At 35.4% G+C, this 27899-nt stretch overlaps 1 pseudogene; it reads left to right on the top strand.

The window, feature by feature from the left end:
- Positions 1-27544, top strand: part of LOC114756522 (uncharacterized) — a 161754-nt pseudogene extending 134210 nt beyond the window's left edge.
- Positions 27545-27899: the final 355 nt, after the last annotated feature.

The raw sequence follows: 27899 nt of genomic DNA, 5'->3' as shown, positions 1-27899 counted from the left end.
ATGGGGAGAAAAATTATGAAATTAATCAAGGAAGTTCCCTTTACTGAGATATAATTAATGGTGATCTGATATAAGAATTCTGAGATACTAGAACTTTTCAGCTATCAGATAAAATAAACCAATATTATATTACGATTCAGTAGACTGTCAGGATAACCGGGGTAGTAAAATTTCTGGCAGAATGTCAAAGACACATGTCACGCCCAAATTGGCCAAGAAAGGGAAAAAGAAAATAAAAAGAAAAAGGAAAAGAAAATACTAAATCAAGTTAGATTAAAATTTAATTAGGGATAAGTAAAATGATTATGGTTAAGTCATCTTTCGTAGGATCGTGACAGGTGGCAAACATGGTTCATTGGATGGCTAGGATTTAACCATCTATCTTTGAAAAGTCAAATGTTTCTAGAAGGGTAATTAGCCAAGTTAATCAAGGAATTAAGGGAGTTAACCTTGGTTAAAGCCTAATTAATTTTAATGGATAAGAAAGATGACATAAGCCCTAATGACTCACCATCCAAGTGTCAACATATTAAGCCGCATAGCCTAAGATTTGTACATGTGGAAAGAAGTAAAAATTGGAGGGCTAAGATTAAGTCTTATGCAAGAAGGGCAAATGTGGAATTAATGAAAAAGGAAGCCTATAAATACCCCCTCCCACATGTTTATTTTGTGTGAAGCCTTTCAAGTAGGAAACCTCTTGCAAATTTTCGTTTAGAGAGAGAAAGAGAAGATTTCTAGTGAGAGAAAGTCATTTGGAAGCAAGGTAAGCTTCTACAACTCTCCTATTTTAAGTATAATAATGATATGTGGGTTTTGTGCTATTTTAATGATGATGGAAAGTCATATTCCTAAGGGAAAGTGCTGCCCAAATTTTATCAAAATGATAAGGAATGGTTTAGATGAAGATTAAGCATGGTTAAAGGTTAAAGATTAAGTGGTTACATGTTAGTTTGGTTGAAAATCCTTTTCCCTACAAATATATATATGGTTCGGCCAAGCTAAGTCAATGGGAAGGGATTAGATTTTCATAAAACTAATATGATAAATGGATTCTACATGGAAAATTATGTAGGAAAGGCCTAAGAAAGTTCAAAAATCAAAGCTAGAAAAATAAACCCTAAAAGTCAAGAAAAAAGGGGTTTAAGGGGTTATGTTAAGTTATGGAGTTGAAGTAATGCTTAATGTTGTGTCATTGGTTGCCTAATAGGCTATACACAACAAAGGGACAAAGATCTAGTCAAGAGAAAAGAGTTCAAGAGGAAGGAAAGCCAACAAGGTAGCTTTTGCATTCCATTGCTTGTTAGAGTTACTATACATTGTATGTTCATTGCTATGTGTTATGATGTTATGCCATGATGCCTCCATGCATGTATACCTTGATTTATGCAAGGTTGAGATGATATGTCATGTTATGATGTTATGTTTTTCCATGGCAAGTACATAATACTCAAGTATGTATGTATGCATGTAGCTTGAATTACATTGTGATGTGTAACCATAGTAATGTATGCAATGTGCTACTAAGCTTCCCCAAGAATCTTACCCCCATACTTAACAAACCCTAGGGCCTTCAACCTCCACGAGCAAAGGAAAAGAAGTAGCTATAGTGGAGAATTAAGTTTGCTTCAAGAAGAAGAAGAAGAATGAAGAAAAACCTTATGTTGGATGAATGTAATTAAGAGTATGCTTTAAGGTTTTAAGTTATGGATATATGCTAGCTTATGTGTTAATATGTGAAAGCATACTAGTGTTGTCCAATATGCATGATTATATGGTAGGAGAATTAGTATGCAAGTACTTGGTCAAGTAAGATAATTCATCCTTCCAAGGGGGATAAAAGTCAACATTATGGACCTAAACTTTGACCAAAGTCAAATTAAGCAATTGAGTGAGTATAGCCATGAGATTCGGTGAACAAATAGATGGGATTTTTCTCTTTAAGATGAGAGTTGGTTCACCTAAACCTGATAACCACACAAGAAGTTATGCCCTTCCAAAGTTGGGCTAAAATAAGTGGAAAATGAAAAAATGACCATATGAACAGTAACTTTTTCAAGAAAAAACTGGGCTTGAATTTTAAGGCAATCAGTTCAGAAACTATTTTCTCTCGAAATTTTATCCAAAGAGCTTTGCATAGAACTTGGAATCACTCATTTTTTATTTTTCTACAATTAGTTATGAATTTTCGAAGTTTGCCACATTTTTGGGTTACAATGAATAGTAATCCGCAAAAGAAACTTTTCAAACTTGATTTTTCATAACTTGTAGTCTTCAAAAGTGATTCCAAATGCTTCCGCAAGGCAAGTTAATTGGTATAAACATAAGTTGTTACACAGGACTTACCATAGATGATCTGATATAGAGACGTACCAATAGGGGTCTTGTGGGTGGTGTGGTAGGCCCACAGTATATCGTCTAGTCTCAAGCTCCAATCTCTGTTGGAGGGCTTGACAATACTTTCCAGGATGCATTTAATCTCTTGATTCGATACCTCAGCCAGGCCATTTGTTTGAGGATGATATGGGGTGGACACTCTATGGGAATCCCCATACTTTGCCAACAAGTTATTGAGCAACTTGTTACAAAAGTGGGTTCCCTGGTCACTGATTAATACTTTAGGTACTCCAAATCTACTGAAGAGCATTTCGGCTAGCACCCAAAGAGAGGATAAATAGAATTTTTCAACTATCAAACTCAACAGAAACAAGCAAAGAACAACATAGAATCAACTACTAACCTTAACTCCAAGCTTTCTTGATCCAAAGTGGTTGATTCTTCCTTGCTTCTACCTCAAGCTCTCTCTTTCTCCCTCTCTTCTTGCCTTGGCTGAAACCCACATCTGATTTTAGGGGGAGGAAGAGCTTAATTAATGCATCAAAATATCCCAACCACCATCATAAATGAAAAGCCAAGTGTCACCTTCCTACTTAGTCTTGAAACTTCTCTCTTAATTAAGTAAATCATAATGTAATTAAATTTCACAGTCAAGATCCTCTCCACTTAATGTTTGACACATGGAAAACTTTAATTACTCTCTAATAGAGGCTTGACAAGTGGCAATTTGTGGGCCAAGTAAAGTGCAAGACTCTAGTCTTCACTTTATCAGTGCACTTTTATTCCGAGTTTGATTTCTTTTCTATAATTACAATGCTCTGGCTTCTGTAATTATTTTCTGTCAGATCCATAAATTATTCTCCTCATTTTTATCTTCCTAAATTTCCCTCTTTATCTCAAATTTAATTTTCCAATAATTAAATAAAAAGAAAAACTAATTTCCTTCTCTTTAGTGATTTTTTCACTTTTCAAAGAAATTCGAAAAAATATTGGATACTTAAGGGTCTTCTTTTAATTCCATAATCTCTTATAATTTATTGGGATATCATAGAAATTTTATTGAAATTTTATCCTCGTTAAAATATTTATTTGGAATTTTCCAAAGAAAAGCCCTTAAATTAGGCTAAATTACTCTTAAATTCCTTTATAATTTCTCTAAGGGTAATTTGTTCATGAAACCAATTTTATAATCCCGTATAATTCTCAAAGGATATTATCCTTATTTTTCCTTAATATTTGAAGACTTGAAAATATTTTTTTATAATTATTTTTGACCAATTTTCCTTAATTAGTCAAATTTCCATAAATGGGCTTGGAAAATCATAATAATCATTTTCCACCAAAATTCTTCTATTTCTCCTTGTCACTTTTAACCCTTAATTATTTAGGAATATTCCTTATTCCTAATCACCCTTTTGCCAAATGTGACATTTCTCCCCCCAAAATAAATTTCATCCTCGAAATTTAAGGCATATCTTATTGGAAAAGTTTAGGATACTTTTCCCTTATCTCAGTTTTCATCTCCTACGTAACTTCCTCTGGTGTGAGACCTTTCCAAACAACCTCGACCAGCGAAAAGTGCCTGTTTCTCAGCTGTTCGACTTTCTGATCAATGATTCGCTCTAGTTTGATCTTAAAGACGGGTTGACTTGGATCACAATGCCACCATAGCTTATGACATGTGTCGGCTCTAAATGGTACTTCTTTTATTGGGAGACATAGAAGACATCGTGAATTTGGCTCAAATTTAGGGGAAGGGTCACTTATAAGCTACTAGTCCAACCTTGGACAAAATTTGAAACTGTCCAGCATACTTTGAACTTAACTTCTTAAGCTTTAGGGATTGACCGACTTCTGTTGTTGGTTACACTTTAATCACCAACCTCAATCTTTAACGGTCTCCTAATGTTTGGGTAGCTCTTTTGTCTACTTTAAGCTGTTAGAAGTCTATACTGAATAGTTTTAATCTGTTGGGACATCTGATCCATTATAACAGGACCCTGCATACTTCTTTCATTAAGCTCTGTCCCAGCACAAGGGAGATCTACACTTCCTCCCACAAAGTGCTTCGTATGGTGCCATTCAGATACTTGTATGGAAACTATCATCTTAAGTGAATTCGGTTAACGGTAAGTACGTATTTGAGTTACCGCTGACCTTAAGCGCATATACGTGTCTTCTAACATCTATATCGTTTTTTCTGTCTGCTCATTTGTCTCAGGATGGTAGGCTATACTGAAGTTGAGAGTAGTGTCCATTTATTTCATAAGGACCTCCAAAACTTCAAGTAAATCTCGGGTCTTGGTCCGAAACAATACTGCTGAGCACACTAAGTAACTTAACAATTTCCTTAATTTTATCTTCCATTTTTGCCGGACTTAGTGCATTCTTGCCAAAATGGCTAACATTTCTGGCTTTTACACCTTCTCACATTACTTCCTAGGGTCACCCTCCCTTAGGCTACTCTTGCCTGACATGCTTAACTAAACAGTGCTGATGGGAAACTAAGGCACTGATTCTAATAGGCTTAAACCCTGGTACTTTACTGTCTTAGACCCTTCTTGATCTATCTTTAGTCGGGTCTTTTCAGCTCACATTCTTGACTCTAGCCTCATCTTATGGATTTACCCGTCAATACTCAGTCTGTCTCTGTATCGTATGAGTTCTTCCTGTACTAGAACTAGCCTGAATGTCTCTTTTTCAGGTCTTACGGCTCCCATTCTTCTAACTTTGGCTTTTCGCTATTAATCAGAAGGAAATCAAACCCAACCTAATTAATGATAAGGTCATCTTAAAGGAAGTCATAGGTACTCTCTCGCTTCTAGTTTACAACCAAAGGAGGTTTCTATATCTCCAACTCATCCTTGGTCTTCATCTTCCCAAAGTAGTACCATACTCTTAAAAACTCTGGGAGACTTTTCACCATAGAACTAAGAAAAGTCACCTCCTCCTAGTTAGTCACCCAACTGATAATTTCCCAAAACTGTTCCAAGAACTAATACCATTCTCCTAGGCCTCATGTTAATTTCCCAAGCCACCTATTTGTCTTTTTAGGTGCCTAAGCCAGTCTGCCTTAAGAGTTCTCTTATTTCTCTAGCTGCTCTTACTATCTCTTACTATTTTAGAATGCTACAAAGAGAGGACTTATGCAACTTCTCTTTTCTCTACTTCCCTTTTTAGTAGGAGCATACTCTAACATACATAATGCCTATCATTCCAATGTAAGGAGTGCAAGCTCTTACTGGTTGCTATGTCTGTAGCGTGCCAGCCAGACATCTCATCCCTAAAAAGGAAGCCTCTCTTTCTGTTCACAGCTGCTTCTGGAAGTCATAGGGAGAGGGCTTATGAGGTTCTTCTTCTTTCTGCTTGCTCTAGTACTCTGCTAAGCTCAGGTACATCTAAGCTTAGCTTTATTCTTGGCTAGTCATGCTTCCATTGGGTAAGGTCAACTCCACTTGCCTTGCCTCGGCTGCTTCCCTTTCCCACTCAGATAGGGCATTTTGCTCCATCTTGAGCAGCATCAATTCTAACTTGAAGGACTAATTCCTATTTTCTCTAGGAAGATTCCTAGGCAAGACCTTATCCCTTGACAAAAGGTGCCTCTCAACCTAAACCCCAAGTGACTAAGTATCTCTTAACATTAAGGGGAACATGCCAACCTCTAACCTAGTTCCCTGCATATTTTTCGGCCTCGTCCTCTTCTTCTTGATCCTTAAGACTTTTCACTAGGGCTCTCCATCTTAACTTCACTATCTCAAAGTTCCTATTTATCTATTCCAGGACTTGAGATAGCTATTCTATCATGGTGTCCTAGCTCTAACAAGGCTGTAAGAGTTTGTCTAGCTTAGATGGCCACTACACCTTCTTAGTGGTGTATAGACTCAACCCCTAACCATCTTGTTCAATCCTCATCATTACTCTTCCTCTTGAGGGGGAATCTTATAACTCCTCAATAGTTACTACCTCTCTCTTTCTGACCTTTACTAATCTTACTCTCTGCGACCTTTGAGAGTCATTGTATCTTGTTGAGTTACCATCTTAAAATCTGAGAGTTGTTATGTTCATCCGTTATGACCAGAATCCTGGTTTGCAGTGACGAAAGTTACCACTTCCTTTGGTAATCACTTCCATATTTGTTCATCACCACTACTCCCTTAGTTCATCTGATGAAACACACTTTTCTCTTAACCTCTGCTAGTCTTACATAGCTTCATTCACTGTACCATTGCCCGTCTGGGCTTCCGTTATGAAGTTTAACTTAACTTCTGAATTTTACTCCATTTCTCTTAGGGATAGGACTAGGGTTTTGTCCTTGCCATTATGGGATGACAACCAATTCAATCTAATTACCACATTAACTTCATGGAAGGCATACATATCAAGTCTAAGGCAATATAATAGTGCTCCAAACCAACTATATAGTTTAAGCACACATCAGATGTAATTACCCTATTATGTGTTGGTGTGAACACATGCATGTCATAAGGCAACATGTTCATAACCAAGCTAAGTCTTTTAACATATGCATACTTGGTGAAAGAATGACTAGTACCCGATTTAAACATTGCAATCACTAGGAAATTGTTAATAATGATCATTCCTTGGATCATTTCCAGTGACTTTTGGGTTTCTTCCCCTGTGAGGGTAAATACTCGTCCTTAGGTATGCGACCTTGCCTTCTTTGTATTTTGCGGGCATTCTCTTGAGAAGTGTCTGGACTTGCCGTAAATGTAGCAAATGTTTTGCCCGGCCATACACGGTCTGTCACTGTGATTCTTGCTACAGGTTGGGCATTCCTTACCCTTTAGTGGTTTGCCTCCCTTCTGGTTCTTTCAGTTATCCCATAGCCTTTTCCTCTTCCTATTGGCATTAGAAGAGGTGCCATCCTGATCTTTCTTCTCTGACTTGAGAGTAGACTTAACCATCAAATGATGATACAAGCTGTTCTCCATAATTCAATAGGCCTCAATGTTGAGGTGCTTGAATTGTCTGGGAGCAATCATCTCCTTTAAGGATTGCTTCAGTCCTCTGACCATCTTTTTGGTCATCCACCTCTCATCATCTCGGTAATACAGGTAACTGGAGTAGTGAGAGAGAGAGACAGATAAACTTAGCTAGGTACTCATCAAATGGTTTGTTATCTTTCTGGTTCAGGGTTAGGAATTTCACTTCCCTTTCGTCCCTGATTGACCGCAGAAGTACTTTTCGCAAAACTGCTCTAGGAACACTTCCCATGTCACTCTTATGTTCTGAGCATCCAAAAGAATCTTGGTATTCTTCTACCAATGATCGACATCCTTTTCTAGCTGGTAAATAGCCATTCGGGCTTTCCACTTAGTCGACAATCCAGAACTTTGAAAATCTTTTCCAAGCGGTTGATCCAGTCCTCTGTTACTTAAATGTCAATCACTCCATCATAGAATGGCGGATTGTGCTTGCAAAAGTGAGTCATCCACTGCTAGATACTGTCAAGGTCTATTGCTAGCATTATCGATCTAGGCAATTGTTCTGTTGCTTACGCTACTGAGGTTTCTTCCTCTGGTTGCCTCCTGTTGAGGTTAGCTACTGCTGCTGCTACCACTGCTACTATTACGGCGTCTCTTTCTTCTTCCTGGTTAGCTTGTGCCGCCCTCATCCCTTCAATAGCTTTTTATTGTGGTTCTAAGCGATCCAAAATTAATCGTAGCAGATTGAGAGGGACCTTTGCATCGTGTTTGGAGGGTCTCTCTGGCAAAGCATTTCATTGAGTTCTAACCATTATGCTAACTAAACGGATAGCATATCCGAGGAACAAGAAATAAACAACATGCTTGGATTTCATTTAACAACATATGCATTCATAATACAGCATTCAAGCATCAATCATCAGTCACAGCAATAGAGTTTAATATATGTAGCAATCAAACATGCCAGACTAACCTACTAGAGTTAGCTGTACCAAAACAAGTACTATGTTAGTGTTACGAGGATCTAACCATCTAAAAATAGTGAATCTTAACAAAGTTTTCAAGTGCTGGATGTAATCCTCAATACCTAAATCCACTATCTGATTCAGGCGACAGAACTCATATTCCCAGAATGGTAAATATAGAAGCATGTCCGTTATCATATAGATCCAATCCTTGGTGTCTAGATAAGGGTTACTCGATCTATGAGTTTGATATAACACCTTTACTCCCTGAAGGTATTCTAGGTAAATGTTCAGTCTTGCTGATCCTCATCTTTCATGATATGTCAACCCAAGAATTCCAACTTCTGTCTCAGCTAATCCTGATTATGGATCTTAGGCTCCGTCAGAACAGGGATAGGTACTGTGGGTGTTAGGGGTATCCTTGGCTTGGTACTAGGTCTGGGGATGTTGCTTGGGTGTACACTTGGGATAACAAGCTGTCTGCAAGACTGAATGTCAAAACTAGGGTCTATTGGTTCCTAATACAAATCAGTTGTGGGATCCACTGAGTCATTGGGTCCAGGAAGGTTCATTAAATCTACAACAGTAACCCCTAAATGGTTAGTCCCATGCTCTGGATAATTGTTAGACTCCTTTGTTGAGTATCCTGGGCTAGCGTTCCCCATAATCCGTCCTACCAGATCCTCTTTTATGAGATCAGTTATGTTAACATCCCAATCATTGATTGACTTCTCAGATCTAGCGTCCCAATCCATTGTGTTTTTCATCTCAACTCCTACAAAACTTGTTAGTTCCTCCTCATCCAACTTCGTTATCTACAAATAACTTAAGCAGAGCATTCTATCCTACGCCAAAACCTCCACTCTGATACCAAAAATATCACACTTTACTATCGTATCAACTTAGGATTCAATTAAAATCATTTTAGAGCATATTGGATGGTCTTCGGCTTAAAAATTCATGAAACACGCTGATTTTTGGATTTTTACTATTAATCAGGTAAAAATCCAGTTTCCTGGTCCAACTTCAAAAATTCATAACTTAATCTAGAAAAATCAAAATAGAGTGGTTTAAAATTTTATAAAAAATTTTTTTGAATTCTCTTTCAAGAAAAAATAATCTTGTGAACTAATTCCATTAGAAAAAGTGTCAGGTTTTTGTGAAAGTCACCTCTATCGATTTGGCAAAAACCCTTTTTTCAGATTCTAAACCTTAACTTTGACAAATCATTAAAAATCGTGTAGTTAGCCATTTTTAACATGCTACCTATTGATTTGAAGGTCTTGACATTTACTTTAAGTATAACAAATTTCGGTAGAGAAATTCATTCAAGAAATTAATAAAAAAGTGACTCTAAATTGGTGTCTTGCTTAGGGATTATAGCACCAACCATGTATACTTATACATAACCAAATATAAATGTTTCCCCATGGTTCATCACCATATTTATCCTTGGATTTATAGCATCCCTTTTGATGATTCAGTCCCTAAAATATTAGGTTAGATATGAGGGATGAGATTTCAATGAAATCCCAGTAGCAAAATCAATCAACCAAAACATCAACATGCATCAATTACAAGCATTCCAGCCTTTTACTATTAATAGGGAACTACTTTACCTCATACATGTAGCACTCTAACATGCAATAGCCAAGACACATAAAGCAAGGAGTATAGCTACACAATCATCACCTTCATCATCATTTAGCTCAACCACATAATAGCACATGAAATTACATAGCAATCAATGCAACACTCAACATTAAGGTTAATTAAATCTTACTACCTTGATCCAATGCTCTTTGATTTTCTTGTTCTTCTTTCTTGCTTTCACGAATGCCAAACCCTAACATGAAAATCTATAAAAATGGCAGCAAGAATCATCAACCATTCCACATAAAAGTCAACAACATAACTCAAGGAAACTTTTGTCCCTTAAAGCTTCTACATTTGTTCTTTAAATTTTAGAGTTTGGTTTCCATAAACCCTAAAGACTCCCTCTTGACTCATTCCTACATGATTTTTCATGTAGATTCCAAATATCTACTTAGATTTAAAAAAAATAAAACTCCCTCTTCTAGTTTCAGCTTGGCCGAACCACTATGGTTTATTTTCTAAAAATTACAACTTTAGCTTTGATTCTTCCAACCTTTGTTCTTTAGATTCATCCTACACCATTTTCTATTTTGAACACAATGGAAGCATCAAAATACTGAAAAACTCATCCTCAGGTTCAGTTTCTCCCTTGGCCGAACAGTACCATTTGAGTTCCAACAAAGAGATCCTTTCAAAAACAACATATAACCACTTGCAACCACTTGAAAAGACTATGTTTTGAAGTTTTTTTACCAAGATTTAACAACCAAACTCTCTCCCCTACTCAAAGAGCATTTTTTGGCCAACACCCAAAGAGAGGATAAACAGAATTTTTCAACCATTAAACTCAAGAGAAATAAGCAAAGAACAATATAGAATCAACTACTAACCTTAACTCTAAGCTTTCTTGATCCAAAGTGGTTGATTCTTCCTTGCTTCTGCCTCAAGCTCTCTCTTTTTGCCTCTCTTCTTGCCTTGGCCGAAGCCCATATCTGATTTTAAGGGGAGGAAGAGCTCAATTAATGCACCAAAATATCCCAACCACCATCATAAATGAAAAGCCAAGTGTCACCTTCCTACTTAGTCTTGAAACTTCTCTCTTAATTAAGTAAATCATAATGTAATTAAATTCCAAAGTCAAGATCCTCTCCACTTAATGCTTGACACTTGAAAAACTTTAATTACTCTCTAATAAAGGCTTGACAAGTGGCAATTTGTGGGCCAAGTAAAGTGCAAGACTCTAGTCTTCACTTTATCGGTGCACTTTTACTCCGAGTTTGATTTTTTTTCTATAATTGCAGTGCTCTGACCTCTGTAATTATTTTCTATCAGATCCATAAATTATTCTCCTCATTTTTATCTTCTCGAATTGCTCTCTTTGTCTCAAATTTAATTTTCCAATAATTAAATAAAAAGGAAAACTAATTTCCTTCTCTTTAGTATTTTTTCATTTTTCAAAGGAATTGGGAAAAATCTTAGATACCTGAGGGTCTTCTTTTAATCCTATAATCTCTTATAATTCCTTGGGATATCATAAAAATTTTCTTGGAATTTTATCCTGCTTAAAATATTTATTTGGAATTTTCTAAATAAAAGCCCTTAAATTAGGCTAAATTACCCTTAAATTCCTTTATAATTTCTCTAAGGATAATTTGGTCATGAAACTAATTTTATAATCCCGTATAATTCTCAAAGGATATTATTCTTATTTTTTTCTTAATTTTTCAAGACTTGAAAATAGTTTTCCATAATTATTTTTGACCAATTTTCCTTAATTAGTCAAATTTCCATAAATGGGCTAGGAAAATCATGATAATCATTTTCCACCAAAATTCTTCTATTTCTACCCTTAATTATTTAGAAATATTCCTTATTCCTAATCACCCTTTTGCCAAATGTGACAATCATCCTCATCATTTAGCTCAATCACATAATAGTACATGAAATTGCATAACAATCAATGCAACACTTATCATTAAAGTTAATTAAATCTTATTACCTTGATCCAAAAGCTTCTATGATTCTTTGATCTTCTTCCTCTCCTCCATAATTTATAAACCTTAACACCAGAACCATGAAAAGAGACAACAACATTACCAACCAAACCATATCAAAAATCAATAACAAAGTTCAATAAATTCTTAAGCCCTTTAAAGCTTTCCTCTTTGTTCCTTAATTTTTAGAGCTTGTTTTCTTAACCCAAAGAATTATTTCTTGGTTCATTAAAAATCGTGTAGTGAGCCAACCAATTTAAGGAAAGAAAATTTCTTCTTCCAGTTTCAGCTTGGCTGAACCAAAAAGGTTCATTATCTAAAAATTACAACTTGGATTCTAATGCTTCCAACTCATGTTCTTTAGGTTTGTCCTACACTATTTTTCATTTTAAACACAATAGAAGCCTCAAAGTATTGAAAAACTCATCCTAGGATATGATTCTCAAAGTGGTTGAATGGTTCCTGATAGAACCCAATCTTTATATGGTTTTCTCAAGGTTTTCTAATATTTTGCAACAATTTTACCCTCATTATACATACATTTTTATCCATTTGATTACATTGAGTCATGCATTACATTTTGCTATTTAAGGGATAAAAAGGGTCATTTTTCTCTCCTCAATCTTAATTTCCTTAATCTATAATCAGTTGGTCTTTACAGAGCTCTTTGTTTTGATTTTCAGGTAATTGGAGAAGGACCCAAGAACTACGATGGAGCATGGATAGAGCCAAAATGTTACAAGGACCAAAACACAAGAGTTTGGAGTGTTCTGCCTCCCCAGGTCACAACATGGACTTCTGAGATCGCGACTTGGAAGCCCTTTCAATGAAACTGTGCGTTTTGGACCTGAGTCAAGATGAAAGCTCTCTGTCTTCACAGGTCACGACATGAAACTTATGAAGTTGTGACCTAAGCCCCCTATGCCGTGACCTGAAACTTCTGGGGTCGAGATCCAAGTGTGTTAAGTAAAGTTGTGCATTTTGGAATAGGTTTCTGAGCCTCTACACTTAAAGGGGGTAGCCACCACAAACAGACTCTCTCCCATTCTGCATATTTGCAATTAGTTGATCCACCATCATCTCCTCTCAAGCCTCTATTGATCCCACACCTAAAACTTCCATTTTCTTCATCTCTTCATCATTTTCTGCATTTCTGAAGCAATCAAACCACTCCAACCACCTTCTTCTTCATTTTTCCAACCTCATTTTTAGCTTTAACCATGGTTGTTCATTCCTAAAGCGATCGCGATTGGTTTGAAGGTATGAGAGGCTAAACCCTTAGCCTCTTGGTGATGGAAGACAAAGCTTGAGCTCAAGGACTTAATCAGGGAGTTTTTCTATAGTCTAAACCTGTGCTTAATATTGTGTTGAATATTTCTAGATTTAGGAACTTTCTACACTTGTATTAGACTTAGTTTATGATTGTAAATCTTGTTTGTGTTTAGACTATTCTATTGTATTTGGATTGGATGATGTTAATATTGATTAATCTATATAATATTTCAGTTTGAATCCTTGTGTTTAGTTTGATTTTCAATGATCATTGTTGATTAATCTGTGTGCTTAGTATTCTGTGTTTTCGATTGACATTCTAAGGGCATTTACATCATCCTTCCACTTACACTCTAAGTGGTTTTCAACAGTGTTTTAAGAGATGTTAATTAACTTTAATTAAAGTGAGTTTTCATTAACCAAGTAATTACTTAGGGTTTTCTTTAGACTTAGAGGTTTCCTAGAACTCTCAATTATTTTAAAGAGCAATGATAGCTGAGTTTTCATTATCAAGAGATTGTTTAACCATAATCCCCTTTAAATCCAAAACATTTCTTCATTCATTCAAAAATACCAAAAACAGTTAATTTTCTGCACTTTTCATTTATTGCATCACCTTAAATACTTGAAACCCCCCTTTCTCTTCACCCAAATTTACAATCTTTTCATAACCAATCTAGACTAGGATTTTTAATAATAATCTCCTTGAGAAGAATGACTAGTTGCATCCTATACTGCATTTTTCTAGTGCAATTCACTTTCTTGATGATCCGGAAGGTGACAATCTGGCTTCAATCAGTTCCTCTTAAGAAACAATAATAAAATCTTTTTAAAACTAACATGCAACCACTTGATATCATCATAAAGCAAGGTGTTCTAACCATGTCTAGCAACCAAAACTTCCCTCCTTACCCATTCATCATTTTGGCCAGCATAATAAAAGAAAAGAACTAGAAATTTCAACCGTACAACTCAAGAGAATCAAGCAAGGAACAACGTAGAATCATCTACTAACCTTAACTCTAAGGTTACTTGATCCAAGTTGGTTGCTTTTCCCTTGAATATACTTAAAACTCTTCCTTGCTCACTCATTTCCTCTCTTGGCCGAAACAATGGTCTGAAATTAGGGGAGGAAAACTCTTCTTTAATGCTCAAAATATCCCAATAACCAACAATTAATACTATGCTAAGTGTCAACTCCTTAATTAGTCTTAAATCTCTCCCTTAATTAACTTAAATCCAAAAGTAATTAGTTTCAAGAGTTTGACACTTGGAAACTTTAATTACCATCTAATAGGGGCTTGATAACTGGCAAATTATGGGCCAAGTAAAGTGCAAGACTCTAATCTACACTTTATCAGTGCACTTTTACTCCAGGTTTAATTTCTTTTCTATAATTACAGTACTCTGGCCTCTGTAATTATTTTTTATTAGATCCATGATTTATTCTCCTCAATTTTCTCTTCCCAAAATGCCTTCTTTAGCTCAAACTCAATTTTCCATTAACTAAATAAAAAGGAAAACTATTTTCCTTCTTATTATTAATTTTTCTACTTGTTTAAATAATTAGGAAAAATCTTGGATATTTGAGGGTCTCCTTTTAATTCTATAATCTGTTATAATTTCTTGGGACATCATAGGAATTTTCTTGGAATTTTATTCTCCTTATAAATATTTATTTAGAATTTTCCAAACAAAAGGCCTCAAATTAGCCTAAATCACCCTTTATAACTTTTTTAAGGGTAATTTGATCATAAAACCAATTATATAACCTCATATAATTCTCAAGAAATATTTTCCTTAATTTTCTGAGACTTGGAAATATTTTTCCATAATTATTTTTGACCAATTTTCCTTAATTAGTCAAATTTTCATAATTTTCCATCAAAATTTTTCTATTTCTCCTTATCATTTTTGGCTCTCAAATATTTAGGGATATCCTTATTCCTAATTACCATATTACTGGATATGACAGTGTTTATGCATGAATTGGTAGGCATTGTGCAAAGGAACAAGGAGGACCCAAAAGGAATCAAGGAGGTCGAGGATCTTAGACTAAAAAGAGGTAGCATGGAATTCACAATTTATAATGTTAACTTGCTTGGTTGTTGCATAATATGATTACTTGAATAATTGCTATGTTATGTTTGAGATTGATTGATGAAAATGACATATTAGTTGATTGCATTGTATGCCTTAGCAACATGCATTAATATGTTATTTATTAGTGAATTATGAGGATAATTGCATGACATAGAATGTTTATGAATCTATATGTAACTTACCTCGCATGTTTGACACTATCATTGTAATTCCTGCTACTGAGATTTCTATGAAATCTCATTCCTTTATACTCCAATATTCACCAACTAGGGGTTAGATCAAGCAAGGAGAAAGGAAAGGGATTCACCTTACAGGATGACTGAGCTTAATGTTATTAAAGTTACGTTTTGTAATTTATTATGTATTGTTATGTATAATTGTGAACTATGTTGGAATATTGTGTTAATGATCAAGGATACTTTACACGTAAGTAATGATTAAAGAATCATGTTTAAATATGTGTTATGTGATTGGAAAGGGTATATGAAAGGAAAAGAAAACAAAAAGGCAAGACTTGCAAAAAAGAGTATAAAGGTTGATTTTTAAGGGCCAAGTTTGACCAATACAATTTTATGCAATTGGTTGAATTTTGAGCTAAAATTTGGCAAGCTTATAGATCAAATTTTTATCTTTAAAACACGTGGTATCTCATTAAATTTGGAGTTTTGTACAAAAGGTTATGTCCTTTCAAAGTTGGGCATAAATCCCAAAAAAATTAAAAAATGACCAAATAAACAATACCACTTTGAGCTAAATGTAGGATTGATGGATGAGTTCTGGATGCTAATGAGTATTTTTCCTTTCAATATGGTATTAAGAGCTTTAATTAGAACTTGGAACTATCACACCTTACTATTGTATTGACTTAGGGTTCAATTAGAACCATTTTAGACCACATTGGATAGTCTTGGGCTCAAAAATCCATAAAAAATGCTGATTTTGGATTTTTACTATTCATCGAGTAAAAATCTAGTTTTCTGGTCCAACTTCAGAAATTCATAACTTAATCTAGAAAAATAAAATTAAAGTCAGTATTTATGAATCTCTTTACCGGGGTGCTTTCCCTTCCTTATTAGAGTAGTTCAAAATTCTATAAAAAGCTCTTTGAATGCTCTTTCAAGAAAAAATAATCCTGTAAATCAATTCCATTTGACAAAGTGTCAGATTTTTGTGAAAGTCACCTCTGTCCATTTGGCAAAAACCCTTTTTTTAGATTCTGAGCCTTAACTTTGAAAAATCATTACAAATCGTGTAGGTGGCCATTTTTAATGTGATGCATATTGGTTTGAAGCTCTTGACATATACTTTAAGCATACCGAATTTCGTAAAGAATTCATTTGGGAACTTAGTAAAAATATGGCTCTAATTTGGCATCCTGCTTAGGGATTACAGCATCAACCATACATACTTATACATCACCAAATATAAATGTTTCCCCATGGTTCATCACCATAGTTATCCTTGGATTTGCAGCCTCCCTTTTGATGATTCAGTCTCTAAAATATTAGGTTACATATAGGTGATGAGATTTCAATGAAATCCCAGTAGCAAGATCAATCAACCAAAACATCAACATGCATCAATTACAAGCATTCCAACCTTTTGCTATTAATAGGGAACTACTTTACCTCATACATATAGCACTCTACCATGCAATAGCCAAGGCACATAAGGCAAGAAGTATAGCTACACAATCATCATCATCATCATCATTTAGCTCAACCACATAATAGCACATGAAATTGCATAGCAATTAATGCAACACTCAACATTAAGGTTAATTAAATCTTACTACCTTAATCCAAATGCTCTTGATTCTTTGACCTTCTTCCTCTTCTCCACAATTAACAAACCCTAATCATGATATGTCATAAAAAGGTCAGCAAGGTTACTAACCATTCCATGTAAAATTAACAACATAATTCAAGTAACTCCTAAACCCCCTAAAGCTTCCATCTTTGTTCTTAGAATTTTTAGAGTTTATTCTCTTAACCCTAAAAATTCTCTCTTGACCCATGCCTACATGATCTTTCATATAGATTCCAAATATCTACTTGGATTTAATAGAATAAAATTCCTTCTTCTAGTTTTGAACTGACTAAACCATTAGGGTTCAAAATCCAAAAATTGCAACTTTGGCTTTAATGCTTCCAACCCTTGTGTTTTAGATTTATCCTATACCATTTTTCATTTTGAACATAATGGAAGCATCAAAACATTGAAAATCTCATCTCTCATCCTAGGCTATGGTTCTTGAAGTGGTTGAAACATATCCCTTAAAGTTCAACTATGAAATCTTTCAAAAACAACACTAAACCACTTGAAACTACCATGATTTAAAGTGTTCTAACTATGTCTAGCAACCAAAACTTCCCTCCCTTCTCATTCTCATTTTGGCCAATACAATGAAAAGGGAAGAACCAGAAATTTCAGCCATCAAACTCAAGAGAATATGTAACATCCCAAATTTTAGCTCATAGATACAAGTAATAGCACCAGAAAAGGATGATTACTAAGTCCAATGCAACGAAAGTCTCAGAGATCCCTCAGAAGGAAAAAGAGATTTTCCAAGGGCAAATGTGTAAAACAATAGTGTTTAGGGACTAAAGAATGACGAATTGGAAACAACTAAGAGCCAGATGTTATGCCAGAAACTTGTAAGAGATGGTTCTGAAGGGTAGGCCTAAGGAGGGATCAAATTGCAAAGAAGAAATTCTTAGGCCAAGTAGGGACCTAATTGTAAATAACAAAAGTTCTAGTTGGCCAATGCTCAGAGTTAGTGAAAAGGGCCCAAATGACTTAGAAAAATTCTAGAAAAATAAGAATAGGATCCCAGAGCCGATATAAGGCTGGAAATGACGGAAATGCCCTGAAGTCATTTCAGGGTTTTGAGTAATTTGAGATAGTAACTTAAATTGAATTATTTAAGCTATGAGACGGCCTCAAATAATCAGGAAAAACTGGGGAATAGTAGTTAAGGAATTTACACAGATTGTAAAATTAATTTCGTCCTAAAAAACTGACAAGGTTAGCTTTAATTAAATTTAAAGCCTATTTATATCCTATCCGGGGAAAGTCAAAATAGTTGTTTAGAGTTTGACTCTTGATCCGAGAAAAATTAGAGGAATTTCCCATGATGAAAGGGAAAGAATGAAACCCAGAGATAGATCAACGGAGTTACAAGCAGATAGAAAGAATTCGGAGAAGGTAACCCTGATTAAGTATTATTTAATAATATTTCTGAGAAAAGGAGAAAGAAAATATCTAAAGACCATAATGACGGTGCTGAGTCATCATGCTGAGTCACTAAATGCAATCATGACACCTATGAGTCATCATGTGAGTCAGCAGAAGATATTTATGGATAGCATAAAAATCAGAATGCAGTACAGGGATATTTTAGACAGTCTTTCATCTACCCGTTATAGTGAAATCTCTAATACGTGGCTCAGTAAAGTTAAATAGCCTGTCAGTAGAGCTAATTATTTTTATCTATGCTCCTCTAAGATGGCACCATATATATATACTTAATTAAAATGAGAAAATGGTGCCAGAACATATCCCAGTGGTACCGGGTAAGTCAGGACTCAAAAAAGTACCCGATACGGTGCAGAATGGCAAAATAGGTAGAGAAATGCCTAAGGGCTATATTTTGGACGAATTTTATATAATTTCCTCCCTATTTTAATGCCAAAATGATGAAGGAATATGAAAGAGACAAGTGTACGGTTAGATTAGAAAAGAAGGTATTACATGTACGGTTGGATGCAAGACACGTGTATGGCCGGGGTGCAAGACACGTGTGCGGTTGGATTAAAGACATGTGGCTTGATGATGTAAGCATGATGTCATCAAGATGAGGTAAGCATGATGTCATAGGACACGTGTCATCACAAGGTAAAAAGAGAAAATGGACAGTCTAGATCAAGCCATGTATTTTTAAGATTAACGGCCGAGATTCGGTCTTGTTTTCTATAAATACCCCTCCCCTCCCTCTCATTTCGTCCTAAGCCATGGAAACCTTGGGGAAGCTCTTGCAAAATGGTTTCTAGAGAGAGAACGAAGAGGGAGAAAGAAAGGCCAAGTGGTTCCAAGCCAGATCAAGCTCTAAAACAAGATATGTGTGCCGTTTTTGATGTAGTTTCTACCTCATTATTTTTAAGCTGGTAGTTGGTCTGATTGGATTTTTGATGATTGAAATCGTATGGGGAGTTGCTGCACAAAGTTTATTGGAATAGGAGAAGATGATATGGATGTTAAAAATCATGTTTAAAGGCTTGGAAACAACAAGAATCAAGTGGTTCTGTGTTGATTTTGCAAGAAATCCAACTTTTCCTTAGTTTGTGATTCTGTTCGGCCTTGACTGTTCTGAATAGTTAGGATTGGATTTTGATTTTTTTGAGCTTAGAAATGGATTCTACATACAAAATTATGTGGGGATAGTATGTGAAAATAATTTTAGGAATGTTGGAATTGAAACTCAAAAGTTAGAGTCCAAGTATGTTCAAGAAAGAATCAAGTAGACATAAGTTGATAACATGATTCTAATAATTGTTTTGCATCATGTATTGATGTGTTTAGGACCTTGGAACATCCAAGAGGATGTTTAATGGTGTTGACCGAAAATCCATAGGGTTGGAAAGACAAGGGAATCAAAGGAAAACCAAGAGGAAAGCTATGTTACAAGGTAGTAAACTTACCTATATTGTGTGCTTGATATGTATGCTTGCATGATGTGGTTGTGTTGTCATGATATGACTAAGTTATGATGAAATGTTTGCAAAGTTATGTTTGCAAGTTTACGTTATGCTTTGCCTTGGCAATATATTATGAAAGCATGAAATGCTTTAGCTTACTTTCCATGGCATTCATGTGTTAATGTTATAACATATCATGCATGTGCATTATGTCTTGCATGCTTATGGGTAGTGTTTGCTGCTGAGATTCCCCCGAATCTCACCCCTCCTTAACCTACCATTTAGGTCAATCAATGGTGGGCAATAATGGCACGAGAGGCAAGGAGAAGAAAGTGGAGAATTATTGATGTTAATGAATGATGTTATTATTCAATGTGTAATTCTCCTATTATGTAATTTATGTTATGGATGCCAATGATGCCATGTATTTAATTACAATATTTATGGGATGAATAGAAATGTATGAGCATGATTGGGAAAGTGTGAACCCAATTTATGTATACCAAAGAAATAGAAAGAATTAAAGTAAAAAGGAAGTTAAGGGATAAAACATAGGTCCTGAAGCAGTGAGTTTATAGCTCCAGTTTGACCTATCAAATAAATGAGTTAAGCTATGAAATTTGGCAGAGTTATAGTACACATCCTAGGCTTTAAAATTAGTGCTAGATCACCTTAATTGGATGTGTACACAAGGAGATACAATTTTTATAGAATTAGTTATGATTTTTCAAAATTAGACCTGAAACCTGAATTTAAACAGTGAATAGTAATCCGAGTAGTTATGTTGAAATTTTTAAATCCACGGGCTTGTGTCATGACCTGCTTGAACAATAACGCTTACTAATGCATACTCTGAGAGGTTAAAAGTAGGATGTTTTAGAATCAAGCAAGGAATAACATAGAATCAACTACTAACCTTAACCACAAGCTTACTTGATCCAAGATGGTTGTTTTCTCCTTGGTTGCACTTCAAGATCACTCTTTTCCCTCTTTGTCTCTCTTGGCCAAACCATAATCAGCAAAATGGAGTAAGAAGAACTCATTAGAAGCTTCAGCAAATATCTCAACCACCCATCTACCACAATTAATTGCTATGCCATGTGTCACCTTCCTATTCTTCCTTATAGCCTCTCTCTTAATTAAGAAATTCTAATGGTAATTAATTTCCAAAAGTCAAAATCCTCTCCATTCAAGACTTGACACTTGTCAACTTTAATTACCATCTATTATGGGCTTAACAAGTGGCAAATTGTGGGCTATTTAATTGCAAGACTCTAGTCTTGCTTTATCAGTGCACCTTGACTCCGGGTTTAATTCCTTTTCTATAATTACAGTATTCTGGCCTCTATAATTATTTTCTAGTCAAATTCATAATTTATTCTCCTCATTTTTATCTTCCCAAATTTCCCTCTTTGTCTCAAAATTAATTTCCCAATAATTAACTAAAAAAGAAAACTAATTTCCTTCTCTTTATTGATTTTTCCACTTTTCAAAGGAATTAGAAAAAATCTTGGATACTTGAGGGTCTTCTTTTAATTCCATAATCTTTTATAATTCTTTTGAATATCATAAAAATTTCTTGGAATTTTATTCTGTTTCCCAATATTTATTTGTAATTTTCCAAATAAAAGGCCTTAAACTAGCTTAAATTGCCCTTAAATTCCTTTGTAATTTCTCTAACGGTAATTTGGTCATAAAAACAATTTTATAATCTCATATAATTCTCAAGGAATGTTGTGCTTATTTTTTCTTAATTTTTTGAGGCTTGGAAATATTTTTCCATAATTATTCTTGGCCAATTTTTCTTAATTAGTCAAACTTTTCATAATCGACTTGGAAAATTATAATAATTATTTTCCACCATAAATCTCCTATTCCTTCTTATCCTTTTTGGCCTTTGAATATTTAGGAATATCCTTATTCCTAATTGTTATATTATTGGTTGTGACAGGAACCACTTTGTGTTGATTTTTGAAGAATTAGTTACGAATTTTCAAAGTTTGACCTTTGTTAGGGTTATAATGAATAGTAACCCGAATTTAAGAAAATTTAAGGTTCAAATTTTTCCAACTTAAGGCTCTAAGAAATGATCCAAAATGGTTTCAAGTGAGATAAAATGAGGTCTAAAAGCTAGGTGTGACATTTTTGGTATCAGAGTAAAGGTTCTGGCTTATTGTAATATGCTATGATTATGTGTTAAGTTGTTATGGATTAAAGGTTTTGATTGTTATTTGATGAATGTTGTGTTAGTGGTGCATTGTGTGGTACTGTATGGTATTATGTTGCATTGTGTTACTTTGAATGATATTGTTTGTTTAGTCTACTGCGTTATGAGAAAAGAGCATAAGTTAGAAAGTATGGCATGCAGTGAGAGTGATCTCTCCATGAAGACTGTGAACTAGAGGATGCTTAGGGAGTCATACCCAGATTGGTACCACCTGTGGGTAGAGGATTCTAATGATCTTGCTCCTCTACTGGCGTGCTATAAATTACCTAGTGAGATTGATGATATTCATTCGAGAGTGGACTTTAATTAAATAATAAAGCTACAGGAGGATGAGGTAGGATCCAGGACATGGCCAGTGCCAAGTTCACAACTGATATTACATTTGCGGATAGTACCCAAACCAGGAAATTGTGATGATAAGGCAGGCCCTAGTAGAATATTGCCTCCGAAGAAGAGATCATTATCTGTGCCTAAAGAATTTAATTCAATGGATGATCTGATTAAGGAATTTAAGCATTTAGGTAGGTACATCAAGAGGAATATAGATCAGTAAGCTACAGTCTACCTTGACTTCTTTCGTCAGGTTAAGCGGTTGTATATTACAGTTAATAAGGAAAGCCAGACCCTAGATGTAGACATATAGGGTATGGCACTACTATCTACTCTTCTAAATACATAGACCTAAGAGGAATCCATACCGTCCATCTGTGATAAAGTGGAAGGATATACTTTTGAGCAGATACTGATGTCTTAAAAGACTTTGTTATTTCTACTTTTCCTTTTCTAGGACAATTTTAAATGGTTGTATTTACAACGTGACTAGTTGTGACTGGCTAAAATATGCTGCTATTTTATATGTGTACAAAAGTTATATATAGAAATTAAAGGTTATATCATGATGTTGTTTGTTTGTAGTTAAGAAGAAATAACAAGTATGGTGAGCACAAGACGTACTGTATAAGTAGGGGAAGAACAGAATAGACCCCTACTGACCCGATTCAAATAACAATGAATTGATTAGAGGAGCAATAGAAAATGATTCAAGACTTATGAGTAACCCAAGCTCATTAGGAACAAGAAAGGGATACTATAATAGCAGCAGCAGTAACAACAGTCATAGCACAGTTGCAACAACCCGAGCAAGGAGCAGCCTGGATAGCCTAACCAGTCCAACCCCAACCCTAAACCAGGAATCGATAGTAGAGCAGTAAGGCCCACAAGGGAACCAAATAACTTGCAACAGCAGATTACGAACTTTTGTAAGCATAATCCACCAGTATTTGAGGGCACATTAGATGTGCAAATAACCAAAGATTAGATTACTCGACTAGAGAAAAATTTAAGAGTAATGGATCGCTCATTTGAGACCAAGGCATAAATGGTAATCTACAAATTGGAAGGGAAAGTCAATAGGTGGTAAAAGAACACAGAGGTAGTACTCTAAGTTGATGAAACCCCGATAGGTCTATTAGGTATCCTAAGGGAATAATAAAGGACATTCTAGTTCAAGTCAAGGACTTAGTATTCCCTACTGATTTCTATGTTTTAGACATGTCAAATGAGCTTGTAAATGAAAGCACTAATTTTTGGGAGGCCTTTCCTCCAGACTTTCGAGACTATTATAAGCATGAAACACAGCTGTATCACAATAGAAGTAGGAGACCATGTTGTAACCTTTAATATGAATGAAGCTATGTGATATCCCTTTGACAATTCTGTATTCATGGTTTTAAATGCCATTGATTTAGCTATTGAGCAAGTAAGGGATGAACATGAGCTAAATATACATGATGGGTATAACATGGGGTCACCTGAAGTCAATTGCTTATTCTTTTGAATCATCACATGAATCTTTTGAACTAATCTTTGAGTACCTATGATGAGTATTTCAATTTCCTTTCTTATGTTTATTCATTTTCAAGCTCTTATGGTAATGAGGTGCCATGCCTTAATTCTCTAGAAATTGATAGCATGCTTCCCATTTCCCAAGATTTTTCTTTTTCTTCAAGTTTTGATTCCATTTCTTCATTCACGAGTGATATTACCTATGGCAAGGACCCTTTAGCTAATTTTATAGGTATACAAGACATGATTGATGCTGTCAGTGGAGAAAAATTTAAGGAAACTAGCCTCTGTGATATGAGGTCGCAACTTGAAGAATCCTAAGTCGCGACCCTAGATCAGCCCTATCAAGAAGGTGGCCTCTATGACTTGAGGTCACGACCTGGACAATTGAGTTCGCGACCTAAGCTCCCTGCTGCAATAAATGGACTTCAAACTTCAATAGATCCACCATCTTATGTTTTGAATACTTTGGTTAAAGGGCCAACACTTTCTGACTCAACTCTTAATCATTCACACTCTAAAATTACACCCTATACTTTATGATTCTTGAATGATCTAATCTCAAATAATCATTTAAGGAGCTTGGTGCAACATTTGAGGGAAGTGAGGCAAGTATGCTAGATCCAAATAAGGATGACAAGTGCACTTCCCAGGGGTTAATAAAGGGGAGTTTCTCTAACTCTATTGATTTTCCTACTCTAATTCCCTTGGTTGTCTAAGCCCCCAAAATTTGAAACTTAAAGATTTACCCCCAAATCTTAAGTATGCTTATCTGGATGCTGAAAGTAAATTGCGTGTCATTATCTGTAGTTCCTTGACTAAGAGTGAAGAGTCCAGTTTGATGAGTGCACTCAGTAGGAATAGGGATGCTTTAGGTTGGCAATTAGCAAATATTAAGAGAATTGACTCTACTATTTGCACCCATACGATTTTGTTAACTGAGGGCTCCAAGCCAATTAAACAAAATCAGAAGCCAATTAAGCATAATCAGAGGAGATTGAATCCTCTAATTTTTGATGTGGTTAGGAAAGAAGTTAATAAACTGTTGAGAGCTAGAATCATATACGCTATATCTGATAGTGAGGGGGTATCACCGGTACAAGTTGTACCAAAGAAGAGTGGGATCACAGTAGTCAAGAATGAGAATAATGAACTCATACCGACTAGGGTGCAGAACTCATGGAGAGTTTGCATGGACTATAGAAAGCTAAATGAGTCCACTAGGAAGGATCACTTTCCCTTACCTTTTATTAATCAAATGCTTGAATGGTTAGTAGGAAAGAGTCACTACTATTTCCTGGATGGGTATTCCAGGTACGTTCAAATCCCTATAGACCTTAGGGACCAAGATAAGACTACTTTCACTTGTCCATTTGGAACCTATACTTATAAAAGAATGCCTTTTGGTCTTTGTAATACACCTGGCACATTCCAACGTTGCATGTTGTCTGTTTTTACTGAGTTTATTGAAAAATGCGTGGATGTGTTCATGGATGATGTTGCAATCTATGGCAATTCTTTTGATGTGTATTTACAAAGCCTTGACAAAATTCTAGCATGCTGTATTGAGAAAAAGCTTGTTTTGAGTTATGAAAAATGCCATTTTATGGTTAATCATGGCATCATGCTAGATCATTTGATTTCTGATAAAGGAATAGAGGTAGATAAGGCTAAAATTTAGGTGATTTCTTCTTGGCCCTATCTTACCACCTTGAAAGAGTTAAGATCCTTCTTAAGACATGTAGGGTTTTATAGAAGATTCATCAAAGACTTCAGTAAAATTACTCTACCTCTTTTTGAACTGTTGTAAAAGGATGTTAATGTTCAGTTTGATCATGAATGTGAGTTAGCTTTTGATAAATTGAGGAATATACTAGTTACTCCTCTTATTTTGACCTCTCCCAATTGGGAATTGCCTTTTGAAATTTCTTGTGATGCTTCAAATCTAAGTGTGGGGGCAATATTAGGTCAAAGGGACAATTCAGTTTCTAAAGTAATTGCTTATGCCTTTAAAACTCTAGACGCAACTCAAAGAAACTACACCACTACTAAAAAGGAATTGTTTACAATTATCTTTGCACTTGATAAGTTTAGACCTCACCTAATAAATTCTAAAGTGGTTGTTTACAGATCATGTAGTAGTAAAGTATCTCTTACACAAACCTCAATCGAAGCCAAGGCTATTAAGGTAGATCTTGCTTCTCTAAGAGTTTGATGTGGAAGTAAAGGATAGAGCTAGCAATGTGAACCATGTTGCAGATCATCTAAGTAGAGTACCACTAGAGACTAGGGGAGTATTAGATTCTGATGCTCTTTGTGATTCATTCCCTGATCAATCATTATGTGCTTTATCTATCTCTCAGCCATGGTTTACTCATCTAGTTAACTATCTTGCTATAGGTCTAATCCCTTTTCATTTGACTACTTTTCAGATTTAGAAGTTTAAGAGTAAAGCCTCTTACTACATCTGGGATTCACTATATTTATGGAGAATGTGCTCTAACCAAGTAATCAGACGGTGTGTTCTTGAAGTAAAGGCTCATGCCATTTCAAAAGCTTGCCACAATACCTTGTGTGGGGGACACTTTAATGCTAAAAAAATGACTAGGAAAGTGTTAGATGCAGGTTTTCATTGGCCCACCCTATTTAAAGATGCTTTCACCTATTATAAGGCATGTGATAAATGCCAAAGATTTGGGGGGTAAGTAGAAGGAATAAAATACCCCAACAACCCATCCTTTTCTGTAAGATCTTTAATGCTTGCGAGATAGATTTCATGGGACTACTTATACCTTCTCACGGTTACACTTACATCCTCTTAGCAATAGACTACCTTTCTAGGTAGTAGAAGCCATCCTTACAAGAAAAGATAATGCACCTATGTTTTCTAAGTTTGGGGGTCTAACATCTTTAGAAGATTTGGAGTACCCAAGGAGTTAATCAGTGATCAAGTAACCCACTTCTACAACAAGTTGCTCATTAACTTGTTAGCTAAATATGGGGTTTCCCACAGAGTGTCCACCTTATACTATCCTCAAACTAATGGCCTAGCTGAGGTGTCAAATAGAGAGATCAAACACATTCTAGAGTGTATTGTCAAGCCATCCAACAAAGACTGGAGTTTGAGATTGGATGACGTACTATGGGCCTACCGCACTACCTACAAAACACTAATAGGAATGTCTCCGTACAGGATCAGCTATGAGAAGTCATGTCACATATCAAAGGAACTGAAGCACCGGTCATATTGGGTAGTTAAGAGCTGCAATGCTATTTGGAGGAAGTTGGTCTGAACAGATTTGTTCAAATTCAAGAACTTGAAGAGATGCGGTTAGACACGTACTATAGCTCTGACATTTACAAATAGAAGACTAAGCTTATTCATGACACCAACATCCTGAGAAAGAGGTTTAAGGAGGGTGACAAAGTGTTGAGGTACCAAGCTTGGCTCAAATTCAAGAAGGGCAAATTCAAGATGAGCTGGGATAGACCCTATATTGTGATGAAAGTGCATGATTTTGGGATGATAGAGTTGAAGGAGGAGGCCACAGACAAAATGTTTTAGTGCAACGGTCATCTCCTCAAGGCCTACGAAGAGCCCACACAACCTCCATGAGGCCAGGTCATCCCTTTCCATTCTCTTTTACTTTCACATGTTCTTTACTTTGTTGATATTATCTTGCATATGACTAGTTTAAGTTGTGAAAGGGATATACCCAGTAAAAGTAGAATTTTAAATTTCAGTTATTTATCTTTGTTTTGAATAATTCTTCCCTAGTTTTTTTGTTTTTATGTGATTGTGATTTTGTCTTTGTCACCACCACACACTCAATTGTATTCTTTTGTTTACCCATCCTTACACTTTAGCTCTTTTCTTCTCCCTAGAAGGATGATGTGTTGTGCTTCAATCTTGAATTTGA

The sequence above is a fragment of the Neltuma alba genome, unplaced genomic scaffold, assembly GCF_004799145.2.
Source record: "Neltuma alba isolate B1F8T4 unplaced genomic scaffold, ASM479914v2 tig00010421_pilon, whole genome shotgun sequence".
In the NCBI taxonomy this organism is placed as follows: domain Eukaryota; kingdom Viridiplantae; phylum Streptophyta; class Magnoliopsida; order Fabales; family Fabaceae; genus Neltuma; species Neltuma alba.
This window is presented reverse-complemented; position numbering and strand designations above follow the sequence as displayed.